The sequence below is a fragment of the Rhipicephalus sanguineus genome, chromosome 3, assembly GCF_013339695.2.
Source record: "Rhipicephalus sanguineus isolate Rsan-2018 chromosome 3, BIME_Rsan_1.4, whole genome shotgun sequence".
In the NCBI taxonomy this organism is placed as follows: Eukaryota; Metazoa; Arthropoda; class Arachnida; order Ixodida; family Ixodidae; genus Rhipicephalus; species Rhipicephalus sanguineus.
In genome coordinates this window covers 123972153-123999296 of record NC_051178.1, presented here as the reverse complement: position 1 = coordinate 123999296, position 27144 = coordinate 123972153, and the positions used below count along the sequence as shown (strand labels likewise).

Genomic DNA, 27144 nt, shown 5'->3' with positions numbered 1-27144 from the left:
CATGGTGGAGTATCAGCCACACTGACAGTAATTCGTGAGCGGTTCTGGATTGTTCATGCACGCCAGGAAACAAAAAAGTTGATCAACAATTGTTATTTTTGCAAACGATTCCGAACAAAGCCCATGAATGTGGAACATGCCCCACTGCCGGAAGACCGAGCTACTATGTCTCGCCCGTTTGAAGTTGTCGGCATAGATTTTGCAGGCCCGTTATATATGAAACTCAACCAGAGGGAACCCCAATGTACCAAAGTTTATATTGTGCTATTTACCTGCGCAACCACAAGAGCGGTACATCTAGAACTGGCAGATTCTCTCTCATCAGACAGTTTTGTACTTGCCTTCAGGAGGTTTCTTGCTCGCAGAGGAGTGCCTATTACTGTGTACTCGGACAACGCATTGACGTTCAAGAAGGCAAGCAAAGAGCTACGTGACATAGGGAAGCTTATCAATGGATCCCCGTTTGCTGCATTTCTCGCCAATCATCGAATATCATGGAAGTTTCTTGTGCCTAACGCCCCGTGGTGGGGTGGCTGCTGGGAAAGGCTCATCCGGTCGATCAAGTCAGCTCTTCGAAAAGTTCTCGGGAAAAGCAGTCTAGGAAGCGAGGAACTGATGACGTTGCTTCAAGAAGTCGAAGCTGTTATCAATTCTCGTCCTCTGACATACACGTACACGCAGGCAGGGGAACCGTCACCGGTGTGCCCGGCTCAATTTCTCACCGGGAGTTCAGTCCTGGCTCATCCGGATCCTAGCCCACGTGAAACTTCAACCTGGCCGCAGACTACTAGGAATGGTGTTATCCGAAAGCTGGAGTATCGTCAAAGACTACTGAATCATCTGTGGCAAAGATGGAGAAAGGAGTATCTCCTGGAACTGCGGTCTCTGCATCGGTATCCGCAAGGACCTAACCGAAGTTTAACAGTAGGCGAGGTCGTACTACTGCAAGACGACAAAAGGAACCGGTGCTTTTGGCCGCTAGGCCGAATATTAGAAGTACACCCTGGTCGTGATGGACTGGTGCGGGCTTACACCATAAAAACACAGAACGGAAAAGTGGTTAAAAGACCCGCTCAAGCTCTGCATCACCTGGAAATGCCCACTACATGCGCGGCGGGGCAGGATGTAAAAAAAGATGATGTACAAATAAACGCTGCCAGCGAGTAGAGGCAAAGAAGAAGAAGTAGATCACGTTCGATCACGGCAACGATGGCTTCTGCCTGAATTCTTCCGCGCCAGTTAACCTCATAGCGTCCATACAAGGATAATAGCGTTCACGTGTGCCCGACTCTATCACCAGGGGGGATGCATGGGGTGTGGCGTGTTGCATGCAGTTGCGAAACGCATGGGCGGCCGGAGTAATTGTTCCTCGCCAGTTGCTCTGCAGCCGAATAGACTCGAGGATTCCTTCCGCTGCTCTGTTGCGCATTGATAGCTTGCACGTGACGTCATGTACGCAGGTTCTTAACGTACTCGTATTCCAACATGGCGTCATTGATGACGTCAGGGCAACGTAATCACGTGGCGATTAACCTAATTCAACGGCATAACGAAGCTTCTTAAACGTTTGTGGCTTCTCCGCATGAATAACGAAAGAACCTGATCGCGACTTACTGGTAACATTGACGTGACGTCACAAGCTTCGCGCCCCACCATGTTGGCACTCCAACATGGCGGTTTGAAGGGCTCCTAAACCACTTATAGTTAAAAGACGAGAGAGTAGTTTCTTGTCCGCCTCTACTACTTTTCCAACAGGTGCCATCTCCTCGCCACTTAATTCTTCATAAAACACGTGGACAGTATCAGCACTAAGCGTTGAGCCTATCAGGATTTCGCGCTTTTCGGCTACACGCTGCTGTATATATATATATATATATATGTATATATATATATATATATATATATATATATATATATATATATATATATATATATATATATATATATATATATATATATAGTCGAGAAAGGAAGACAAAACGTACGAAACAAGCTTTACTAACGTTTCGGCAGGAGGGCCTGCCTTCGTCAGAGTGAACTGGGTATCCACGTCATTCACTCTGACGAAGGCAGGCCCTCCTGCCGAAACGTTAGTAAAGCTTGTTTCGTACGTTTTGTCTTCCTTTCTCGACTGCATTTCCCACCGGATCCATTGAACTTCAACCTCGCATATATATATATATATATATATATATATATAATCTGCTTGCGCAGCCGACAACGGACAAAACGAAGTGAAATCAGTTGATCGCGCACGATCGTCATGCGAGATAAGGCAGAACGGGCGTACAACTCAATGGCAAAGCTGGGTCACGGCCGCTGGGTATAGGCGACAATTCACAACTGGGTATCCACGCAGTCACAGCCTATCGCATTCACAACCAATCGAGGACCTGCTTCCTCATGACGTCACGCGAACAGACTGCTGGCGTCACGAATTGCGCCGGAAAGACGGGAAACGCCAGGAGAGGATAACGCGCTCGTTCTTTACATTTTCAGAGGTTGTTTAGGGCAGCGTTTCTAGAACTATAAACGTTGGTTTAGGGGCCGTTTCAGTGAGGTCAGTGCAAGCCATCTCGGTGTCGTCATCTCTGTGTACTCGGGGAGGCACCGCCTGGACCCGCCCTCCGTCGTGGCCTTCCTTCGACTCACGAGCGGCAGTTTTGTTTTCACGAAAGTGGGTTTGGCGCCTGGCGGTGCGCGACTGTGCACGCGCTGCGCCGCGTTGACCTCGAACGGAACTGGTGGCGGAAGCGCCGTGCTTTTTTTTTTTTTTTTTGGCGATGCCAACATAAACGGCGGCGTTGGCCGGGGAGGCTCGTCTCGTCTGTTTTCTCCTTGTTTCTCCCGCAAGGGGCAATAAAATGCGCTGTAAATTTAAAGGAGACCTCTTGCAATCATGGCGAAATGCGGGCACCCGAAAGTCATTCCATCAAGTGACTCCGCGAATAGCTGCTGCGTGGCCGCACATTTGCGAAGCCACTCGACGGGATAACTTTCAAGTGCCCGTCTTTCGCTTTACTTGCCGACGTTGGTTTCTTTCTCTTTCTCCCTCTCTTCTGCTGTATAGCGATGGATCTTGGGTAAATACGTGCGATTTGACCATAGTCGTGTTCCGTCGCAACTTATCCACCACATCAAATTTTTTCTCTCAATAAAAGTTTTTTTTTTTTTCTCCATCATCGCAATCATAGGCGTGCGCACGGGGGAAGCAGCCCCATCCCCCTAATCACCTAAAGGGAGGTGCCAGTTCTGCCCCGTACCGTTACTCAGTCGGAACTTTCACGACGTGTTTCAATGAGCGGGGTTATGTCTACGCATGTTCTTTGACGGTGATAGCTACCAAGCAAGGACCCCTGATGTTGCATTCAAGGAACTGTTTTACTTACCACCTTGACCCCGAAAATCCGGGGGCCAATGGCAGGCATTTGAGAGAAGCACGTCACCGCTTCATTGCCACTTTTGCATCCATTGGAGCTCGTTTTCGTTCTGACTTAGAATGACAGAGAGCAGCTAGTTGGTTCTTGTGTCCGCGTTTGCACGCCCTGTCTTTTCAGAATGGATTCGTTCGGACCACAGCCGGACTGTGGTTCGTACACCGCGAATGGAGGGGGGGGGGGGTGCGGTGAAACTGGCCTCCCTCCAACCCCTAATGGAGAACCCTGTGCACGCTTATGATCAAGACTAACCAGTTGGCCGGTTAGTTATCCATCATCAATGTGGGGTTAAGTGTGCATGAGAACATCGCCTGTATACCCGCATAATATTCGGCTGGCTTTTCGCTGTCACGCAAATTGGTGTTTCGCCGAAACATTGTATGTAGGTCTCGGCACGCAGTGCAACTTATATCCATGGTAAAAATATAAAACAGCGCTTACTTAAACACAAGACGAAGGAAGAAGAGACACACACGGTGTTTCTCTTCTTCCTTCGCCTTGTGTTTAAGAAAGCGCTGTTTTATATTTTTGCCATGGAACCTCACCAACTCGCCCAATTTGCGTGTCTTCTTCGGTCTTATATCGCCAGCGTATAGCGTTCCTCGCACGTCAACGTCCTCTCCGACAGTATATGTGCCGGCGGTGGGGGGATCTCTGCGAAATCGCCGACGAACGGCGAAAGGACGCTCCGATCCCTGCCCTCTTTCACATCCGCTTCACATTGAACATCGAAATCACGCGCACTGCAGTGTATATGCTGTTGGTTACACGCTTTCTCTCACGCTGTTCCTCGACTGTATACATGCGGGCGTGCGTTTGTGTGCGGCACTGCGCAGTGTTCTAGCTGAACAGACACGCTGTGCATTGCTCAGTGTTCGGCACTTGGTGACCGCTGGGCGCGGCCTTGATGGCTGCTCATTTGCAAGCGGCATGGACGAGCGAGGAAGAATCTGCTGTGTCTCTCCGGGAAGCGAATGGGGCGGACGGAATGAGCAAGCAATGGTTATACGTTATGTACGCAGTATGCCGGACATGTCCGAGTCGTTACGACGTCGAATATCATTGCAGGCTATGCACGGCCGGGAGGTGCACTGCTGATTGATTCAGCTAGGCCACGTCAGGTTATTGTGTAGGCCTATTCCCGAGATGGTGCACACGGTCGCGTTCCCATGGAGAGAAAAGCGCCGGGTGGATGAACCCTCGACTCCGGAACCGTGAGGGTAACGTGACTGTCTCGCCCTTACACCTGTGAAAGCATATACTATAGCATGCAATACACCTTCAGACGATCGAGTGCCGTCGGCGAAGCTTTACGTGCCATGGTGTATACGCGTTCGATGCCCTGTACTCGCACTATCGTTTTTATATGCGTACAATCAGAGTTCATTTGTAACATTCGATGGGACTTCAATGCTGCGTAAGAAAGAAAAGAAAAGAACAGAGAAGCATTTAGTTCATAAACATAGAAGGAATTGGATAGGCGAGTGAACTTGTCGAGATGGTCGCCTTCCCCCGTTACTGGATTACAAACCCGATGAAAAGTGTACGCATGCTGAAAGCAAATTATATGCAACACTAATACAGTTTGTTGTTCGCGCAACATTATACGGTCCGCCTTCAACGAAGACCTCCCAGCATAATCGCGAACGCCGACGTGTCGGCTTTTTTATGCTGCAGTGTGTGTATACCTTGAGAAAGAGAAGTGCAGTATGTTGGGCTTCTTGGTATTCTGACTTGGATAATATATTTAGCGGACGCGGACGTGGACAGAAGAAATACGACAGCAACAGAATGCGATATATGTTTGTTGTTATAACTGAATTTAACACGAAAAAGTAGCACACACTAGAAGAAAGACGACAGGTGTTGTTGTTGTTGTTGTTGTTGCCTAGGAAAACGTATTATCAACGCGCAGTGTTGTCATCGTCTTCCTTCTGTCCGCTGGCGCTAAATATATTGTCCAAAAAGAGAGAGAAGTTGATGCAAAATTTAAGTAAGTGGCTACATTAAGACCTGTCCCCCTCGCACTTTGTTATTTCTAAATTTTTCTTTCTTCCTGTATACATATACCATACGGTTTTTGGCTTATCCTAAGGCCTCTTTGTGCAGCGTTCTTGTGTAATTATCATCATCGCGTGGTATAAAGAGGTTTAGTACACATCTCCTTTTTTTTTTGTTCTGGTCACGTTGAGACTGTCACCGCGTTGCCTGTAACTGTACAGTTAGCCTAACTGCGCTTATTAAATGCGTCCCGTGAGACGGGTTGTTGTATGTACTCTCACAGTCTTTGGCCTCATTGTCGCCCTGTGGCTGCGGCAGCGCTCGTGCGAATGTCTAGTGATAAGGTGTCGTGTGCTTCGCAGTGAGGTGTGGGTGTTATACGCCGTGACCTTCCGCTGCAGCGTTTGCCGGCGCACGATAGTAATTAGCTATTGTAGTACGTCGTGACCTTGCGTCTTCATTATGTACCGTTTCCGGTTTCTCTTTGGGAAAAAAAGCGCTGCAATAATACAACCCCCCTCCCCTCTCTTTCTTTCTTTCTTCTTTTTTTTTTTTTTTGCGACGCCTTAGGGAACCGCTCGGCGCATCACGAAAAGAAGCGCAGTAAATACCAAGACACTCAACCGGGAACATACAAGCGTTTGCGTGCAGTCACAAATAAAGGACGCGTCTGTGTATAACGACTGACGTGCATTTATTTCGATGCAGCCGTCGACGTTTACTAAAACATTTTCAGTAATGTACTCTCTAAGACAGCCAGTGCCCCTTGTCTAATTAATAAATGTCAGACTCTCGCTAACTGCAGGGAGGGCATTGACACCTCTTCACTGCCCCCCGCCCCTTCTGCATATACACATTTTGCTATACTCCGTATGAGATCTCAACATTCGGCATCTTGGTCCACTTGTTAGCTTAGCTGCATCCTTGTGTTTAGTGTGTCGTCAGAACGGGAGAGGTACACGGCTATTGCACTTTTCTCTCTCTCTCTCTCTCTCTCTCTTCGTTTTAGGTAATTTCACGAAAGTCAGGCTAAGGCTTAGGCTCGTGTATACTATACACCTAGCCTGAATTTCATTACGACGTCTTCTGCGGAATTCATTGATGCACGGCAGTAACTATACAGTAACCAATACGTTATAATTTGCATTGCTGCTTCACCTCTTTGATTTGTAAGATTATGTAAGTTGGATTTACATGCGCATATCTTATTTTTCTGCTTGGTATGCTGTGTCGAGAGGGCGGGTCGCAGAGTAATTTTTATCCCCTTTACGTTTATCTTATGGGCGCGTTTATTATACCACTCGGTACAGTACGCATGTATTCATTTCCTCATCTGGCGCCCACTATAGACGCTGGTTTAAACTATGGCTCTCTTCGGAACGATGCTTTTTTTCCCCGTGTGACCATTTAAAGAGGTCATCCGTGTTATCCAAGATAAACACCATGGTTCTAAGGGGGGTTTTTCCTTTAGGTTAAGTTAGGTTAGTGTCACAATTGTTCGCTCGCTCAAGTTCGTTAATTTTGCAGGCACTTATGTTTGTTCCAAATCTTTCGCGCGGGGTATCCTTTGTTTTGATTTTGTTATAAAGCTGGCTTCTTTGTTCAGGGAGATACGCTCTCCGACTACTTTATAGAACGTGACGGATATTTCGTGTTCCTGTACATACATACATACATACATACATACATACATACATACATACATACATACATACATACATACATACATACATACGTACGTACGTACGTACGTACGTACGTACGTATGTTTGTATGTATGTATGTATGTATGTATGTATGTATGTATGCATGTATGTATGTATGTAGAAATGGGAGCGCAAAAATCCACGAATTGCACCGGTTATCGGCCGATCAGTACACGTGTCTCTCGACAACTCTGACGCGTTGACTGTAAATATAATTTGATGACGCGGCCTTACATGTGTGGGTCGCACGCGTAAAAAATTTGGGTATAGGGCGCCGCAGCACCATGAATATTATCTATACGTTGCCTGTAGGCATTCCATCATATTCACGTTTCTTCAGCATTTTATGTATTTATGTCAAGAAGAACGCTGTGAAAGGCCATGCTTCTAAACAACGTAAGCGCTCTGGTGAATTGTGCGCGCGCGTAATCATACGCGTCTCTCCTTACAACGAAGTCCGTTTAAAGCGATTTCCAACAGGCACGTCTCGCTTTTTACGCGAGGGCACCGGCCTCGTAAACATAGCGGTCGCGTGCCAGCAGGGGGTTCGAACTTTGACTTGAAACGCGGCGGCGGGGTTGTTGTGCGGTCGGCAGCCACTCAAGGTAAAAGCGTGCTCTCGATTGGCATCGACGGCGCGCGCGTTCTGAATCGCGCGCCCTCCGCTATAAATACCGATCTCGCTGTCGTGAAGGCGTGCTCCGCTGTCTGCGTGTGGTTGCTAGCTGTATCCCTTGGCACCCTGTAAGAATTGCAAGAACGCCCTGCAGCCTCGCCTTGACACCGTGATCGGCGAGCTGCGTGGTCGTGAGGCGATCCACTCTCGATCGTCCGCGTTGTGCACGAGCGCGGAATGCGAGGGGGTTGCGCCTTTCTTGTGGCTCGTTTACGAATTGGCAGCCGGACTGTACCGTATGATACTAGGCCGTTATCTTTGTAATAAGGGGAAGAAGGAAGGCAGAAATGTTTATCTCAGAAGGTATCGGTATGAGGGAAGCGCGCGGCTGCGCCGATCTGAGCGTGATCGGAAGTTGTTTAGGAGCATGCGGACTTTTCGATCTGTAAATGCGCGCTCGCCGTATCGATTTTGGCGGTTATTCGATCTCCGAGGAAATAGGCCGGTATTGTTCAGCGTGCGTCTGTGATAGCGTGTATGTATACGCGACTTGCGTATGCGTTGTTGTTGTTCGCTGAGATTTCAGTCGCGGGCCCGAGTGGCGCGTTTTTTTTTTTTTTTTCCGAGTCGTATACAGCTCCGCTTCTTGGTGCACCGTTTGCCAAAAACGTGTTATTTTAAAGGTGAAAGAAACGCGAAAATTGACAGTCGGCGTCCCGCGGCGCCGGGCACGGCACGAGTGATGCAAAAAATCATCACGTCATGACGTCATCATGACGCCACAGATCCATAAAATTGTGGCGTCATCATGACGTAACAAATTCTGGCGTGACGTCACGCGACGTAGCGTCAAATGATGCCGTCATCACTTTACATCGTAGCTTGGACAAAGGTGGGCCGATCACGGAGGCAGATCACGGAGGTCACAAGGGACCCCGTGAGTTATTTAGTTCGACAGCATGTTCACCGTGGCAGTGACGGCCTGTGTTCACAATGTTATGCCACAACCTTCCGTGAAAGCGGATTCCAGCCAATCCTGATGATTCTACACAGGTAAATTAACGAAAATGCGGCAGGCCAGTGGCAAAACAGCGCATTTACGAAGGAAAAACTTTAGGAACTCAGGCGCAAGTTTCTAGGGTAACCTTTTGTGTTATAAGAGATCTTTGTAACTGGAGTAGATGCGAGCTAACGTTCGCCTGTTAGCCTAACCGTAATTTACGAGCCCAAGACAAGCGCATGTGTCGCGTGTGGACACACGTTTCCAGAATAAAGCAACTCTAAATTTTCTTTAATCCCGCTTCCACTTAAAATTCAATCCCCACTGATTCACATTTATGTAGCGCGTGCATTTAGGGGCGGCATGTATATATGCTCCAAAAGTCCGTACGCCACCGTGTTGTTCTACGCCTCAGCAGCTTCCGTCACTTGAATTGTGGCTTTTAAACTGCCTGCAAAGAATGCGAAGGAATTTATTCTCCATTGTCTACGCAGGGTGACACGCGGGGCGCCCAATCGTGCCAAGCGAAAGCCTTGCGTATTAATATATGAACCATTCTCGATAAGTCATCGTGGTGGGGTGTCATCTCCACACCACCTAAATATTTCGTGTGGCGTCGCCGTCATCTCGCCGCGGGGCCACGCAGAAATATCGAGTCCTTCCAGCATCACCGGACTATGGGCACATCCGTGTGTATAGTATACATACCACACGCAAGGCGCGTGCATGCCGGGGGGCAACCGGCGACGAGGTCCGTGCGACTAGTACATTCGCTTCCGCGTGCGCCGTCCACGATATCGTGAGCACCCGTGTCGCTCCCACGAGAGTCCCTGCGCCGGCGGCGACTCTCCTTGCACGCGCTGCACCCTGCTGTGGCTGTGCGAGCGACATGGACGGCGCCAGAAAGGGACGAAGAGCAAAACGGCGCTCCTCGGTGCTACTGCAGGCCGAGCGCATCTTCTTCCTCGGAGAACCAGTTTGGCGAGGAAGAGAGAAGCCAATTCTGGGCCACGTGCAAGGCAGCCGGGCCGGACGACCGACCCCCGTCTATATAGTACATGTGTGTGGCTCCGATAGACCGTCCCAATCTCTCTCCGAGGATGACCGGGCCGAGAGTTGCGCGATAGCTGCGTGGAGAGGAAAAAAATAAATAGGAAAGGCCGCAGTGTTCCGATGGTGTGTGTAATGTGGAAATGGAGAGGGAAGCGTCGGTCATGGGCGCATCTGCACGTCTTTATGGAGACAGCATGTGCTCCTCGACCAAAAGTGAGGTATATACGCCGTGAGCAAGAGCCCCGCTGCGTTCTTGTGCATAATAGTGTCTCTGTCGCCTCCCGAGCGCTGTGATTCTCGAGATGGATGGTCCGCTATAGGTATATTACATCAACGTTGGGCCATATCGCCTTCTCGTTCTCTGCGCCGATCTCGTCCATTCTCCATTGGAGGGCGTGAACGAGATAAATAGAGATGAAAACCCGCATGTTTCCAGTTGCCGTTATTTTCTTTTTGGTGTTCTTTTTTTTTTCTTAGTGAGGTTTTAGCACTCGTTCAGGTCGCTTCAGATCGCTCCGGGACGCTCGTTTCTTTTCCCGTTTCGGTCTTCATGATCTCCATCCAAGCAGGCGCGTTGTGAAATTCGTATACATTACATTGAACACCGGCGCGGTCAAGCTTGTGTGAAGGGACGGAAGGAGGGATGGATACCCTAAAAAAAAGAAAAAAAAACGGGCGGGGGGGGGGGGGGTGAGAGCCAAATTTGTAATGATGAAAAAGCTGAGAGGACTCGAAACTAAATCAAATTTCTGCCTCAATATGCAGCAATGGTGAGGCCGAATGGGATAACATGATAGAAAAGTGTTGACGATCAAGGCTAAGAGGCGATTCACATGAACATGAACAGCGAAAAGTTCCTCTCGAGTCTACACCATTGCGATAATTTGACTTATAGAAGATAATGTCGACAAGGCTGCGGCCGAGGTTTCAGGAGAACCTTTGCGTGACAAAGATTAATTGGTTGCTGAACTTCAGGAAGCTCTGACAGCGCATGTCTCTCCACATCATATAAGGAGCCCATGTACAACAGCTATTATATACAATATATATTATCGGGTGTCGCGCACTCCAAAAGAGGGCCGTGCGTTCACTTGTGTGAATTCGGGCGGAACGAGTGGTTTTCAAATATGAGGTCTCGTTGCGCGCCATTTGTTCACCCACGATTCGCCCAATTTTAATTAACGACGCGCAAATGGTTGCATACGCCTGAATACATAACCGTCCGTGCGCACACGTTCGCAGGGCTCGATGATATGCCCCATCTACGTTTAGGCATCGCGATATCTCTCAACTTTGTGCGCATGCCGCAACAGCGGCGCATCGGCGATAACCCGGTTGTTCTTTCGCCCAGAGGTCTTGCTGGCTTGGCCTTCGCATTTCTCTCCGCCCAACGGCTGCGTGCAAAAGCTGTTTATGCTGCATGCGCCCATCGTTCGGATGGCCGAGCGACTCACGCTTTGTCGTCTCGCATTTGCGTCAGAGCTGTTGCCACATCTGTTGGCGGTGACGTCGCGCGCGCGACAGTGGAGCACTGCCGTTGTCGGTCTCTTGAGGCCCGGTGTATAGCTCTGGCTCCGCACAAGCGTGCAAGTGCGTGCGCCGGTCGCATCTCGTTTCACTCTGTTCGTTTTGTGGGCTGCTGTCTTCGCTTGTTTGCGCTATGCATGCATGCATTAAGTTAAGAGGTCGCGTGCTTGGTTCCATTTGTGCTCGCACTGTGCGTGGGACCCCATTATTTGCGTAGCATTGTACGCGCCTTCCAAGGCGCCGACGACTAATTGTTATAGTCGTGAAACGAGGGTGGTGGTGGATGAAATGATGGCACTCCTCTCACGGAACACAGACACATGTAGACACTTACTGTCGATCTCCTCCGCGTAGTCTAGCATTGGTCCTTCCTCGCTTTCTCGTGCAGACACCCGGACTTTCTTGCACTCTTGCATCCCTCCTTGCGTGCATGCACGCAAGGAGGGATGCAAGAGCGCAAGAAAGCGTAAGCATGTACTGCATGCAGTACATGCTTACGCGTGTGCTGTGTATACGTCGCGGAACTTCCACTCAGCAGCGTTCTCTTGCGCACTGTATAGGGTAGTGTATAGTGTAGTGTACGCTGTGGTATTTCGACAGTCCTGAGGTACTGCAGGGCAATGACAAGGGTGCAGGTCCAATACCAGGGGTGTTGCCGCCGCTGTAAGTTTGTAGATCTCGGTATCACTATTGCTTCAACCATGCTATAGCCTTCATGCCTCTACGTTATCCTGTCTCTCTCTCAGTATGTATTAGTTACGGTTGAGGTAGGTTTCACAACGCTCATAACACCCCTTTTTTATTACAAGAATGCAGGAAATTAAAGGGGCGTAGAACGAAGCAGATACGTCCACGTAGTTTTGCATGCTTCTTCAATCAGGTTATTTCTTGTAGTCATTGGTCCAGTGGCAGCATATTGAAGAGTTTGGAGAGTTCGTTCACTTGTAAATATCTGGATTATCACAGTCCTTATATGCTGACCTTGCGCGTGCGAGGGTATACTGTATACGGCGTACCGGCGTGCCTAACATGCTCAGCAAAAAGAACAAGCTGCGATAGTGCGGCTCTTAGTCGGCAATGTTGGTGCAAACTGGCAAGGGCACGGCCAATAAACACTTTTTAAGCATATTTATCGGAAGAGGGGTTTCCGCACCGATTTTCTGGCTCCCTTTTACAAGGTGACTTGCGACTATATAGTATAAAATAACATCGTGAGCTCCCCAATCCCTCCCAGTGCACGGGGATCCGCTCTTTCCAGCACAGCCCTGGACGACCAGCAAAGACTGATTGACCGGGCCTGCCGGATCGCAGCAGCAAATGGTACCCTGTACTGAGGGCTGCACCCTATGTTATTTCACAAACAAAAAGAACAGAAATAAAATTGTCCGTTTTTGGTCGCCTAAACAGACTAAACCGGTCGACTAAACCGTTTTTAGTCGCCTCGCTCTGTCCACAAAACACCGAAGGCTGTGGCGATCAGAAACTCGGTAGCCACGTGGAATGTATCGTGAGAACTGCACTTGCTTGGACCTGCAAGAACGAAGCCGCGGGGAGAAGACGGCCGACGCGAGCCCCGAAGGAACATCGGACACCTTTCATCGCTGGTGCGTGCGCGTTGTTTCGATAATCATGTGGGAACCGCCGTTGCCGGTGGCCGAGGCGCGCGGAGTAATCAGCGAAGGAGGTCACCGACGGCACCGTTACTGCGTCGGACAAGAGAGATGTGTGCCCGATTATCAGCGCAGGGTCGCGGAGCCACATGTGCGTTGTATAGATGAAGGCCTCCGGCAGCGGTTCGCTCTTGGCTCTCTTTCTTGTGGTTCGCGGTGGCCGAGACTTTCGTTTCTTCCTGTTTTTTTTCCACGCTGAGTTCATTTCATTCCCATGCATGCCTTGAAATGGCCAAGGCTCAAGTAAACAGATGACGCCCAAAACTCTCGCGTGGAATGAGTCATGTATTTTACGGTGCTTGCGCGGAAGTCGGGATGAGAAAGTGGTCGTCACGGTCGGTAGCATATAGATGCTGAAAATGGCTCCAGCCACAGTTTTTGGATGGACCCGACGTTTCGGGACCAGTTCGGTCCCTTCCTCGAGGTTGACTGTATACCACCCGTGGAAGAAGCGGCGTCGTTTTTTTTTTTTCCTCACACCTCGGCTCCTCCTTTCCATCGCGTTGCAAAGGCCGCACAGCGCAAGGTCGCGCAGGCTACAGCAACATCTTGCAAAGTTGATCAGCACGAACAAAGAAGCACACGCAGGACCAGAGAGAGATTGTGTGCGTGTGTGTGTGTTCTTGTGTGTGTGTGTGCGCGTGTTCGTCTTTTGTGCTAACTTTGCAAGATGTCGCACCATCCTTCCCAGACCAAAGGATTTTACAACAATATTCATGGTCTCAAGTAAAGTGCGCTGGGGGGCTAGTTGGTATGACATTAGAACGATAAGGAACTGCAGCGATTGACGGAACACAAGAAGAAGTAGTACACAGGACGAGCGCAGACTAACAACGTCAGGGGAGCATGTGCGCATGTACGTTTTCTGAAGTGGAAGATTTATGCTTCAATAAATTCAGTTGTTAGTCGGCGCTCGTCCTGTGTACTACTTCTTGTGTTCCGTCGATCGCGCAGTTCCTTACCTTTCTAATATCCATGGACTTCGAACGGAAGCAATGTTAGCGGTGGCACTGCTGAGACATGCCAACACTGCGATGATCACCCGCATCATCTTCACCACACTGGCTACTATACCTACTCTAGCGCAATTTTGAAATTTGCATGTCTGTTTAAATTTATGTCCCTCTGTCACCGTAAGAATATATTGTACCAGAGGCCACGACTAAAGAAAGAACAAACATTCGTAGAGGGGAGAAGGGGGTGGCGTTAGGAATTAATGGTGTCGAAGACCGACGTATTCAGGCGGTGTTTGTATACTTCGGTGTTAATTAGAACTAACAGAGATAATTACTTCGGATGACATCCCGTATGCTTTCCTTGTCTGTTAGTTCTAATTAAAGTTGTGTCTAGCAAACAAAAACGAGCCCTTAAAATTCCCCTTCATTCGTATGCTTCGGTGTGTATGATCTGGTGGTTGTCATTCAGTAACATTCGATTTGATGCCAAATCGCTCTTGTAGCGCTGGCTGACTTTGAATACGGTTTTGTAGGGCGGACATAAGCCGACGTGTGACGCCGATGTACTTGTGCCGTTTCGTAGTGGATCCACTTGCTTTCGGAAACGAGGTCCTCATATATAATGTGCATACACTTATAGAGCTGGCACAAGCACAAGTAGATAAGATATCCGTAGGAATTTTCTGTTTCCTGTCTCATCTCTTATTGCTTTTCGAGTGCTAAGGCGAAAGCCACGGAGGGGTTGTGAAGTTTACTGTGGTAGACTTTATCGCGCGTTCGAGTCACGTATGCCAAAACTGTTGCAGCGGCGTGTAGTATGTGTGTGATAGCGAGGTGGAGAATTCAATGAGATGTATAGAAGAGAACCAAGACTAGCGCACGTGTGCGAGTTGGTGTGGGTGTGTTTCGAAAACGTGTGATGGAACGGAACCGCCGCGATGCTCCTCGACAAAAAAAATGTTGGGGGGGGGGAAGGTACCGGCGCTGCATTCCTGCCGCGCCGTAGCCTCCCCTCGCCCACCTCCTCGTGCTCCCATTCCCAGCATTGCACAAGCAAGCGCACCCCTCGCCGTCGGCTGCTTCCATGCGGCAAGGCCAAGGTGAGCTCGTGTCATCAGCTGCCGCTGGTTCGCCCACCCCCTCTGTTTCTCTTGCCCCTCCTCATCGGTGCTGCAGTTCTCGCGCACGAACGGCGTGACAGACGCACCGACCGACGGCAGGCGTTGAGTGTCGGCACTCTCCTCTGAGTTCTCCACTCGTCGCCCATTGTGCTCGCTCGTGTCGGCAGCGTCCGTTGTTGCCCGGGCACGCCGTTGTAGGGAACTGTATGGAACTGTAGCAGGACCTTACTGTAGCAGTAAAAGAAGCGGTGCTGAAGAACCTTATTCGGAAGTTTCTAAAGAGACGCAAAATACGAACAATAAGCGTAGCAAACTACGCCGCCATTCTCGACTGCTGACCCGCAGGTCGCGGGATCGAATCCCGGCCGCGGCGGCCGCATTTTCGATGGAGGCGAAAATGGTCGAGGCCCGTGTACTTAGATTTAGGTGCACGTTAAAGAACCCCAGGTGGTCGAAATTTCCGGAGCCCTCCACTATACGGCGTCTCTCATAATCATATCGTGGTTTTGGGACGTTAAACCCCAACAATTACTATTATTACCTTATGATTACGATGGTCATGATGACACTGATAAGTAGTGTTTTATGGCGCAAGGGCCAGTGATGGCGAAAGAGCACCAAGAAGAAATTGTTTCTACCGTACCTTACTTTTCATCTTTTTGATGTATTTACCTTGCTTACTTTTCTTTTTCGTCTTGTAATCGAGTTTTTAAAATAACTCTTCGAGTGTCTACTGATTTGGCGCTTCTCCTTTTGGCACCCTTTAAAGGGACACTAAAGGCAAATAACAATTTATGTCAGAGTGAAAGCCCAATGTATGACAACTTCTAAAACGGCAATATTATCAACAGCAGTGCCCTACTTACCGAGAAATTAAGCTAAATGTATTACATGATGAGCGCCACGAGTGGGACATTTTCGAAGTGATCCCGATGACGTAGGGAAGTCGGCCTACAATAAAAAACTAGTAATCAAACTAGCAGCAGTAAAAAAAGAACATTCCGAGCATCAAAAGACGTAATAAAATGCTGTTTGTTCGTTTCCGCTTGATTCATGGAAAACAAAACCTCCGTGGCGTTGCCATGGGGAACGGCGCGCGTGGTTCAAAGGTTTCGTTTTCGCCGAACTGTGCCTCGCCCGTCTCAGTGGTAGTTTCGGGATCGCGTACTGCCGTGCGTGTTTTGCGCGCTCGTGAAAGTCGCTCTGACAGAAAGTTCGACAAAATGCCGCATGCGTGTGATATTGCCGGATGCCCGAATGGTGCACAACGCCAGTGCTGCAGCAAGGAAACCAGTGTGTCTTTTCACTGGGTGCCGCGGAATGAACCCTTACGCTCGAAGTGGCTTAGTGTCATGCCATTGCGCCAGTGTGCTAAACAGTCAAAACCTCTGCGTGTGTGCTCGCTGCACTTTCGTACTGAGGATTACGAGTCCAACCGCAACTTGGTGACGGCTTTGAATGTGCCCATCCGAGCAAGTCTTTGCCGCAGCGCCGTTGTTGCTACTGTGGGTTCCGCTACTTCCGCTCGGCTGCTACTAGTGTCGGCGGCCGCGCAGTAAAAGCGGGCAACGTTGGGCACGGCAGCAGTGACGTATGAGAGTCGTATTTTCAGGCGGGAGATTTGAAGCGCGCTAACGCGATGCGGACCACTAAAAACGTGATTTTATTTCAAAATAAGCACTTCCTTGGCACAAAAGCAGCGCTACGAGGTTTCTGGACCGCTATTTCAACAATCAACGTCAACTTCATATTTGCCTTTAGTGTCCCTTTAAAGGAAGTTATGGGATTTGGAGCTTGTGCAGGACAGTGAGGATGCTAATAATCCCAGGAGCATCATTATCATGTGACAAAGACACATCAAGGTATCGCCAGCAGATGAGACACCTAGCGCCCTACTCATGCAGGCCCCGGTCAAACTGAATGTATACCTTCTTGAATGGACAAACAGCGCGAACAAAGGAAACGACACACGTCAGGGCCGTTGTCTGTCGTTTCTTTTGTTCGTCGTCGTTCTTTCGCGCTGTTTATTCATTCACGATGGAATCGCACTAACTTGCCCAGTTAAACGTTCTAATGAATGTGTACCATAAGCGTAACCGGAGAGATGGTTGAAACATTCCGGGGTTAAGGGGGCGGCGGCTGAGCCCCCCCCCCCCCCCGCTCCCTGATTGTTTCTATTTGTTTGTGTACATATACACTTGCAACATACGCGCATGCAAATTGGCTGGTGGGGTATACTGGTAATGTAAAGTACGGCTTTCATATGAAGCTATAAACGGAGGCGTAAAAAGTAAAATACACTGTAGAAGATGAAAAGTTCATCAGAAGCCTGCAGTGTTAAGCCTACCGGGATTACTCGCACACTTCCAGCTGTTGCAACAACCGTTCGGCTGTCCGGTCTCACAACAATGTAATAAAATAAGTGTGTACTACTGTGCCAGCGCTTCACTCTATTAATAAATTCGTCGCTCACTTACCCCGGCTCACGTTAGGGAAATTCGCCGCCAATGTTTCTCTTATACATTCGCATTCTCCGTCCATTCAAGGTTGATCTTAACCTCTGTTCTTTTGTTAGTAGCATGACTTGTAACCTTTCCCTGTGCTGGCCTTCACCTATAGCAGAACCACACCTTTTTTTTTTATTCGACTTTGATCGCGATTGGCTGGCACGTCCATACAGCTTCATTCAGAGGCGCGTTCTATAGGTAGTGTATGCAGAGGCAGAACAATGGGACTTCTTGTATATATGAGACAGCGCATATACATACTATACCGGTCTCACTTTCGCGCACCTCTAACCGCTCGCTGGCCATTGTTCAAGGTCGACGCTGTATCGTTTCATGGCGTGGACCCGATGCACGTTAACGGCACCGAGCGATGGCCGTCGTTTTGTTTCCGGAACAGAACCGGTTCTGAAAGAAACCTGCCGCTGATGCTGCTGATGCTTCGTGTGTAGTTTACTACATGCGTCGATTTGGCCGGCGCGAGAGCTGCCTACTGCATATAGCCTCTGCGCGCACCCGAGGGGTGACCTTGAAATGGTGCCCGAGCTTTGCGTAATTGGGTCGGCGCCCTAAATGATTGCCCGTAAAAGCGTGAGAGCTCTACATTAGCACGATGCCTGCAGTGTCTGTTTGAGGAGCCCGGGCGCGCTGTACTCCCAAAACTGATTTATTAGCCCCTTTGTAGAATACCAGAAAATATAAAATGATGCAGAGAATAATGATCATGGCATACAGATTCATCACGAAAACAGTGCAATTAAAAAATAATAATAAAGCAGTGCTTACTTAAAATCAGAAGCAAAAGCATCGCTGACGCAATTCTTACCGCTCAGTGTGCACTTTGTGGGGTCACTGTTTGGAGGCATACTGGCGCATCTGTCATACTGTGACTGTCGTCTGTTTAAGCTGAAAGCGTCCTGGACAGCTCAACACTTCAACGGTGAAGGTGAGGAGGCAGCCCGTTTTTGACGTCGCTGCTGCCATCCATGCGCTGCTGGAAAAGCGAGGATAAGCGCGTCAGCTTCAAGAGGATTTATTTCGAGAAAACGAGACCATCTTGACGTGTCCAAACGATGTTTCGTATACCTCCAATTTTGAAAGCCGGGGCTTGACTTGAGCCCCCATCGTATACATCGTATATCAAATTTCAACAGTCAGGACCTACCAAAACATTTGCGGGCCTTTCATATCGGGAAAAAAAAAAGCGCGGGTCGCGAGGCACAGTTGTGTGCTTCTATTTCAAACGAAGATTCGTTTATTTTCTTTTTTTTGTATCTTGTACACGTATGCATTGTAGTATGCGGTTGAAACTCGATATAACGAAGTCTTACATCTAGCGAAAAACTCCTTGTTGTCGCGCGCATTTCGTTGCACCGAGCTTTTTGTGTTTCAGTTGTGCATACGATGTCGTCCATGCCTAAAATGTGTCCGTTCCGCTGCATATCGCGTATACGCGCGTTCGTGAAGATTGTAGAAGTAGCACCAAGCGATATTACTAACGTCACTTGGTGATATTACTAATACTATACTAATATCACTTGGTACAAACTGCACAAATGTCGAAGAGGGTGGGTTTAAACGACTCTCCCCGTCCCCACCTCCCACCCTCTTCTGGCTCCACCTATGCTGTTTTCTTTTATTCTCGTTATGATTGCTTCTTCGTGTATCATCCAACCAGTCCAAGAAGATATAAAGTTTTGGCTTGTATTTAGGCTTTCCGTTGTTTGCTTATTGTACAAAGAAGAAAAACAGGCGAACGAGGGGAAAGGCGCAGGGATGTTCACCAGTTTAGAATAACCGGAATGCTACCCTGCACAGGGGAAGGGGGGGGGGGGGTAGAATGTTGGAAGAATAAAGAAAGAGAGGGGAGGGGGGGAGCATCACAATCAGTCTTCTATTATACTCTGCAGCCGCTTGTATGCGAGTCTGTTGTGCTATGTTATTGTAGCCGTTGCCGGAATATATAGCAAAACTGATAGCGATTTCTGGTGGCGCTTTGTCCAACAGTACAACGCGTTCGAAAAAAAAAAAATAGAGCTTTGTCGCGTGAGTGTTCTCGATGAATACAAATTACAGAAGAATAGCACGTTACTTGTTACGTTGTTATACCAACTGTTCACACCAAGAGTCAAGTTGAATAATTTAATTGGTAGGTCAGTGTATCAGCGCTGTGTGTGTTCTCCGATTAAACTGTGAGTAACAAGTTGTTTCTGTGTGCTTTGTCGCCGCTGCACACCCTTCCGGTAGCGCATACTAACCCAGTGTTTTGCACTCTGATGTATGTTTTCGAACAAGCGAAAGCTCCCTATAGGTTGAACGTGCATATTTCGCGTCATACACGATTTTGAGTGACGGTGGACGTGTGGGTTAGGCCGTGACAGCGTCGTCTCAGTGCGCTTTGACGTGCGCCCAAGGCCGGCCCCACTCCCTCCAGACATATTTGTTTCCTGGTGTTCGCAAGCTGCGTTTCGTGCTGTCCGTCAACCGTCCCGGCAGTTCCAAGAGCAAGCCGTTCGAACTTTTAAGCGTGCAGGTGCTGTTATATACAAGGAGTTCCGCCCTTATGTGCATGCATAAAGGCCTTTAATGTATGCGCATTCAGATGACCTAGAAGATTGAGTTACATGGGTAGCGTATAGTTGTCGGCACTCCTTTTGTGCACAAACCCGCTCTGATAGTTCGGTCGTCTCGTACGTCTTAACAAGCGATGTGATCGGGCTATTTGGATATTCCGTGCGCTCGTGTTTCGTTGCTATTATACATGAGTATACTGTGCGCGGCTGGCTGTAATGGCCTCGTATATGCCGCAACGTTCCTGTGTATACCGTGTTAAGCTTCTGCAGTGGCAATTTACGCCACTGTCAGCAGTGCACTAAAGCGGGCTTTGTGTTAGCGACGGAAAATTTCGCTTCATTTCTGTCACCCACGTTCCCTTTCTCCCATAAGTAATACGTGTCATCTGTCATTGGTCTAATGTTTTTAGCGTGGCAGCTGCACGTTGGTCTCTTCTGCCTGACGTCTGCATAAGCGGTACGCATACTTCGAGTATATCTTGCGGAAAACGTTGGTCTGGCTTCGTGGCAGATGCCGCGGAAGTCCGATGGAACACGAGGTTTCTACAATTTTATGTGGCCTGGGCCGTCCACTACCTAGAGGAACAGTTCCAAACCCAAATCTCCAAGAAACTTGTCTTAACCACACACACACACACAACACAACCACACCACACACACACACACACACCCACACACACACACACACACACCACACACACCACACACACACACACACACACACACACACACACACACACACACACACACACACACACACACACACACACACACACACACACACACACACACACACACACACACACACACACACACACACACACACACACACACACACACACACACACACACACACACACACACACACACACACACACACACACACACACACCACACACACACACACACACACACACACACACACATTCCTAAACGATATTTTAAAAAGACACTTCCTCGCCTATAAGGCTGATCTTACAGCTCCAGTAAGCTTTCGTGCAAAATCTATATGGGGTTCCTAGCTTTAACGGCCGTACACGACCGCTTATTCTGCCTAACCGTTCCCTTTTCACTTACGTTGCCATGGCAGTGCGCGTGCGCACTGCAGTTAAAGCCACCCGTCTCGCTCCGAATAGAAAGCTCGGCGTGTACACCGTTATCGCACCACATGCAGTGCTTCTTCGTACCTTTGCACAGCGTCGACATGCGTGCGCTATATATCGCCTAAGCCACAACTGCTTGTGCCTGTGCAGCACGTGTAGAAGCGGCAGGTGGCCGAGGCGGTATACGGCGGTGTGCTAATGCTTCCTAATGAGTAGCTATGATAGGAGTAAAACGTGAGCAATGCTCTCGACCCCAGCAGAGCTCCTAGCTGATCCACATGTGTATATGGATTTCTGAAGTTCTCGCACTTGTCAGCGTGCTGTTTGGATCATCACCGTCATCATCAGCCTGTTCTCTTATGTCCTGTGCGGGACGAAGGCACCTCCCAATTATCTCCAATTGGCCCTGTCTTGCGCAATCTTATTCCATCTGTAATGCCTGCGAATTTCTTCATTTCATCACCCCGCCTAACTTTCGACCGGCCTTAGTTGCGTTTCCCCTCCTTTGTCTGTTCCGTCAATCACACTGACCAACGGTCATCTACCCTATATACGTACTTATATAGGTAAGTCTTCATACTCGCTATGACGATGAACTGCTAAGTACTCCCTTCCCCCCCGTTCTTCACTCCACGAGGAACGAAAGAATTAACACTCTATCAATTGACGCGGTCAGTCATATATCATATGCCTTGCTGTTGTTAGGTATGGTGAAGATCCTTAATTTTATCCCTGCAGTATCCCGCACATCTCGCGCCGGATGTTGAGTATATATGTATGTACACACCCCGAGTGATGCCGTTATAGTACTAACATCACGTGCCCGGCGCGCGTTCTCGTTAGTCTCGCTCTGATTAACTCTATATATGTTGCCTAGCTCACGCAAACGAGTGCACGGGCTGCACGCATCGCCTCGCGGGGCCGCGAAGAGGGGAACACATACACAAGGGATCGCACTTCTTGTACAGAGTGCGCTCGGCCGATCATCTGCCGCCGTCGGCAGCGTTTCCTGTACACCCGATAGAGTGCGCCGTCGTCAAAGCTCGACGCCACGCTTCTGTATACTAGTACATATACCCTGGCTCGTGTGAACTGGGCCGAAACCTCCCCGTTAGTTACAGGGCGCCACGCGCGGTCACCGTTGTTCGACGGCCGATTCTTCCCTGGTAGGACAGACAAGAAGCCGATGGGGCGCGTCCCTGCAAAAGGGGCCCCCTCCTTGTTGCGAGCTACCGCTGCTGCTGCTGTAAGAATACGCGGTAGCCTTCTTCTTGCCGTTATTTCCAGAAACCTTTTGGCAAGACTCGCGCGAAGGAGCCTATTCTTTCTGCGGCACAACTGACCGGCAGGCGGGCACACAGAAGCGACCAGACGCGGTGCTCTTTGGTGTTGCGTGTAAACACGGCGGAACGCGCGTTGTCGAAGGCAAAAGAAAAGCGTACACGAAGCAAAGAGAACGAAAGCGGGGCGACCGACTTGACCGCGCCACGGCTCGTTGCTAGCTGCCCCCGTCGCGCGCCTTTTAAAAGAATGGAGTGGCGCCGCGGCCCTTATTCGCGCCTAGATTCCACGGATGACAAGGAGACGGCGGTCTGAAACAATGCCTGTCTGACCGATTCGCTCGCCGGAGGACAGAGCTAACGGCGGGAGCAAGAGAGAAGGCGAGGCAAGGACAGCGACGGAGAGGATAGCCGAAAGAAAGGACCGTCCCGAAAAGAAACAAAAGCCCGCAGTGGCCCCAAAGGCAACGCCTTGTGTATCGTAGTCGCATGCGCGGGCCCTGGAAAAAGGTCCCCGAAAAGGCGCTGGAATGTCGTCTTGCCCGCTCAGCCGCCCGCAGTCTTGCGTGAAGCTTCGCGCTGTTGTGGCGCCACGGCGGCGTCAGTGCGTGCGAACGCAGTGGCGTTCACACTTGGCCCCGGCGAAACGCCGACGTTTCGCCGGCCGCGATGGTCGGCAAGGGGTGAAGGGTGAAGAAGAATAAGAAAGAGGAGGAACGGAACACCCGATGGGCGTTCTTTTCACGCGCGCACTCCTTGCCCGTGGCGCCCGGCGTGCTTTGGAGGTCGTGCTTGCGTTGGCCCTGAGGCCTCCGCTAGCTGCCCACTGCTGTGGACGCGCTGTGTGGCTGCATCGCACGTACTACACTCCTCCTCTTGGAAAGGTCACGACGAGGGCCGTACTGCGATTCGTGCCTATCGCTTTTTCGCGTGTGCGCGCGCCGCGCGTGCCCATGGAGTTCCGCGCTGTTCTTTTGCAAGGATCTAGTGGCGTGCCGCTCGTGAATGTATAGGTATACACGCCCGTACAGGAGATTAAGGGGTCGCGTGCTTGCGTTTGGAGCCGGTAATGGATTAGCGATTAGCGCGGGTTTAAAGGAAGAGATAAACTTGGCGGGAGGTTTGCTCCGCGCTAGCAATCGACCTTGTCGTAAATGTTATTGAGGATGGTGTTTGATAGCTGAATGATTTGTCTCTGCCACTTTGGCCACTGACATCCATATGCAGCAAGCAGTGTGCGTCAGCAGAATACTGACACGTATTACTATTTCGAACAGGAGCCTGAAACTGCACTTTCCAGCTTCGCGCTTCATGCCAGTGCTCTTAATTCGAGCGCCCATGGGTGGCGTATTGTTGCCAAGGGAAATGTTGCATGTGCGTATCCTTCCCTCTCTTTTCCCGAGTTTTTTGTCGAGAATCAAGCGGTGGTGCCATGGTTAATGTATACGTATTTAGAAATATACGCCGCGGCAATCACTGGACTACGCATCAGATTTCGAACTTCCATGATTGATTGTACATTACTGTTCCGAGTGGCCGTCATATATACCCGTAGTCGTATTCTAACGAGTTTGCCACTCATTGTGGGGCCTAGCAGAGTGAGAAATACTGCGTGCTGGCCATATGTGTGTCCAGTGTACAGTATACGAACCCCAGTAGCCCAGCGGCAAGCACTTCTGAGTGAGAAGTATATTAATGGTGTGCTGGAGATGTTAGCCTGTCTGATGGCCTGACATGCTACTATAATTCCAGGGCTGATAATATAATCTCTCTCTCTCTCGCTTTCAGGCGTATACACACCACTGAAGCTGTTAGATACTTAGCACACAATCACAAGATATCTACTCCTGCGCGCAGTTTTGAATGTAAGTTAAACGTGCTATAAGCCATATTATGCATTCAAATCGGTAACTCTATAGTCGAACGCCATGCACTGAGCCTTGATCCGCAAGACGACAACACTATCGCTGCGCCATCTTGTAGGTCCGTTCGTACAAGCCGTCCGTGTTTTCCGTGCGTCAGCATGCAGGAGGTGCTCCGGAGGTCTCTATGTCATTTGTGCCGTATGGATCTCGGACACAGCGCGTGCAGCAAGTTTATTGCACGTGCGGCGAGTGCGCGGACCGTCAAAATGGCGACCCCGCCGCTAGCGCTCCTCGCGGATGACATCAAGTGCATACCCCCTATAGGTCTGCGTGTCGGATTATCAGTATGTGTCTTGCTACAGATTGAAATCAAAAATGCTTCCATTAATCACGTTTTTACCACCGCTCGCGTTATCGAAGAAGATACGACTGCGTTACCGTTGGTGGCGCTGCAGTGTAGTAGAGAATAGAGTTACTGTATATACTCTAAGTAGAGAAGGCGGCAGGGGCGTAGCCATAATTTTGCTTCGGAAGGAGGGGGGGGGGGGGTAACCATATTTTATATGTTCGTTCGCGCCTGTATGTGTGCATATATGCGTGCACACATGCAAAAATTGAAAAATTCCGAGGGATGGTTCAAACCTCCCCTTCTGGCACGGCCAATGCGGCACACCCATATACGTGCGCGCCGCATCGTCGTGCAGACAGTCGACCGTCGTGCGTGCAGAATCCGGAAGGTGTACGGCTTCACGTAAGCCTTTCGGGGGGGGGGGGGGGGGGGGGCGCTCACGCTATAGGAGCCAGCAGCACGCCGCACGCACGCACGCACGCACGCACGCACGCACGCACGTCATCTATTCGGAAGGACGTAACCGGAGTCTAGGTATTCCTACTGCAGCGTCGCCGCGTAATCTCAATCGAATGCATTACACGCGCCGCGCGTGTTATGTAGCTTGCAGCGTTGATCGTGCCGCCGGGCAGGCCGTGGCCCTGACATCAAAAACCGCGACCGACCGGCTCGCATGAGAAATGCGGCGTCGCGCGCAGCCCAGCCGCTCTCCCTGAAAGCGCGATCTCGTGCCCCGTCACTCGCGCGGTGCGTGTTTCCATGTCTCTTGAGCTTTCGCTCGTTCTCGTTAATACTTCTTTCCCCGTCAGTGTTCGCGCGTGTACACCGACGTCAGCGACGTACGGGTGCGCACGTTATGAATGTCGTTACTCCATAACAACTTGCACGGCGAGTCGGTGAGACGACGGAGCACGCTATGTGGGCTTCGCCGCGTGCTCTGCGTGCTCCTGTCAGGGCGAGGTTAGCGGCCCGTTAGTGGGTGCGTCGCTCTTGCTTGTTAAAGAACCTGTGTGACAAAAAGCGATTGGCGGTTACGCTGCGGGTATACGTATAGCGTCGGCTTCACTTTCACCGCTTTCTAATTCCTGATGACTTTCCGCTGTTTATTTTCGGATGATTCTACACTGTGTGTTACGGCTGCGCGCGTCTTATGCTCGTTATACTCGAAAGATTTCTCGTATTTCATTCATTGTACACGCCGTCAATTAGGGTAAGGGAATGGCAGTAATTGCCGAGTTCTGCCGTTGAGCACGAGGTCGTCGGTTCTATTACCGGCTCGGGAATCGAAACCGCAACCGAGGTTGGTGGGGGCGAAATGCAATAGTATACATCAAAGAACCGCTATACGTGGTCCGAAATTATCCTGAGCCCTCCGCAACGGCGTCTTTCATATCCACAGTGTTAATTGTTTTCGGACGTTATTAAGCCTCGTGAGTTGATCAGTGAGTATCATAACGGCGGCCTATAGTGATGGAAAGCGCGGCCAAAAGGACGGCAGGAAACTAGGTGGTGCGTTTAAATCGGGAAATTTGCGGGTACAAGATTGTTATTTATAGAAGACATTGGTTGGAGATAGCAGGTCATTGCATATACGTACCGAAGCCCCCAACTTCGTTTTACTAGCTCGTGGTTCTTTTCGTGTCTTCTGTGGTAGTCTATATAGCTCTGCAGATAAGGTCATGCGCTGCTAAGCTTGAGGACGCGGGTTCGATTTCTGGCCACGGCGACCCAATTTCAAGGGGGACGAAACGTAAAAAAAAAAAAAAAGCACCTGAGTGTTTAGATATAGATGCGCGTGCTAAAGAATTCCAGGTGGTCGAATCCGCAGTCCGCCACTACTCATGCCTGATAATGATATTAGGCATGCGTAAAGCTCCACGTAAAGCTCCAGAATTTCTTTGTTCATTTTCTGCATTCTTCGATGGCCTGTCTCTGAAACCGTCATCTATCGCGTGTTTATTTCCTGGTAGCCTTTACAGAGTGACATGAGAACAAAGCGAAGAGAAAGCACGTCTCTGAAAGTCTCCACCCCTCCGTAACCCTATATAGCGACTTGCATCATAAGTATGCACAGTTGGCGAGCAGGTATCGCGTCGTGATTACGCACCGCTCAGTCAGGCAGTAAATGCGACCGACGAGGAAGAAACACGCGGATCAGTGCGCGGGCTGAGCCCGCACTTTGCACCTCGCAAGTCGGCGATCGATTCGGCAAACGTCGCCCGCCCTTCTCATCGTTGATTGACAGGCCGCGTATTACCGGCTCGAGTTCCTTCGTATATGTACGTCCTTGACACGTCTAATCATGCAACCTTGAGAAACGGTGCGTCGTACCGATAACATAGAGACCTTAAAGGGCAGTTTATACCCAGCATGAAGCATCGCG

General features: G+C 49.8%; 1 protein-coding gene across 1 annotated transcript in view; it reads left to right on the top strand.

The window, feature by feature from the left end:
• The window catches only part of LOC119387061 (myosin-VIIa-like), a 142884-nt gene that overhangs the window by 43205 nt on the left and 72535 nt on the right, over positions 1-27144 (top strand).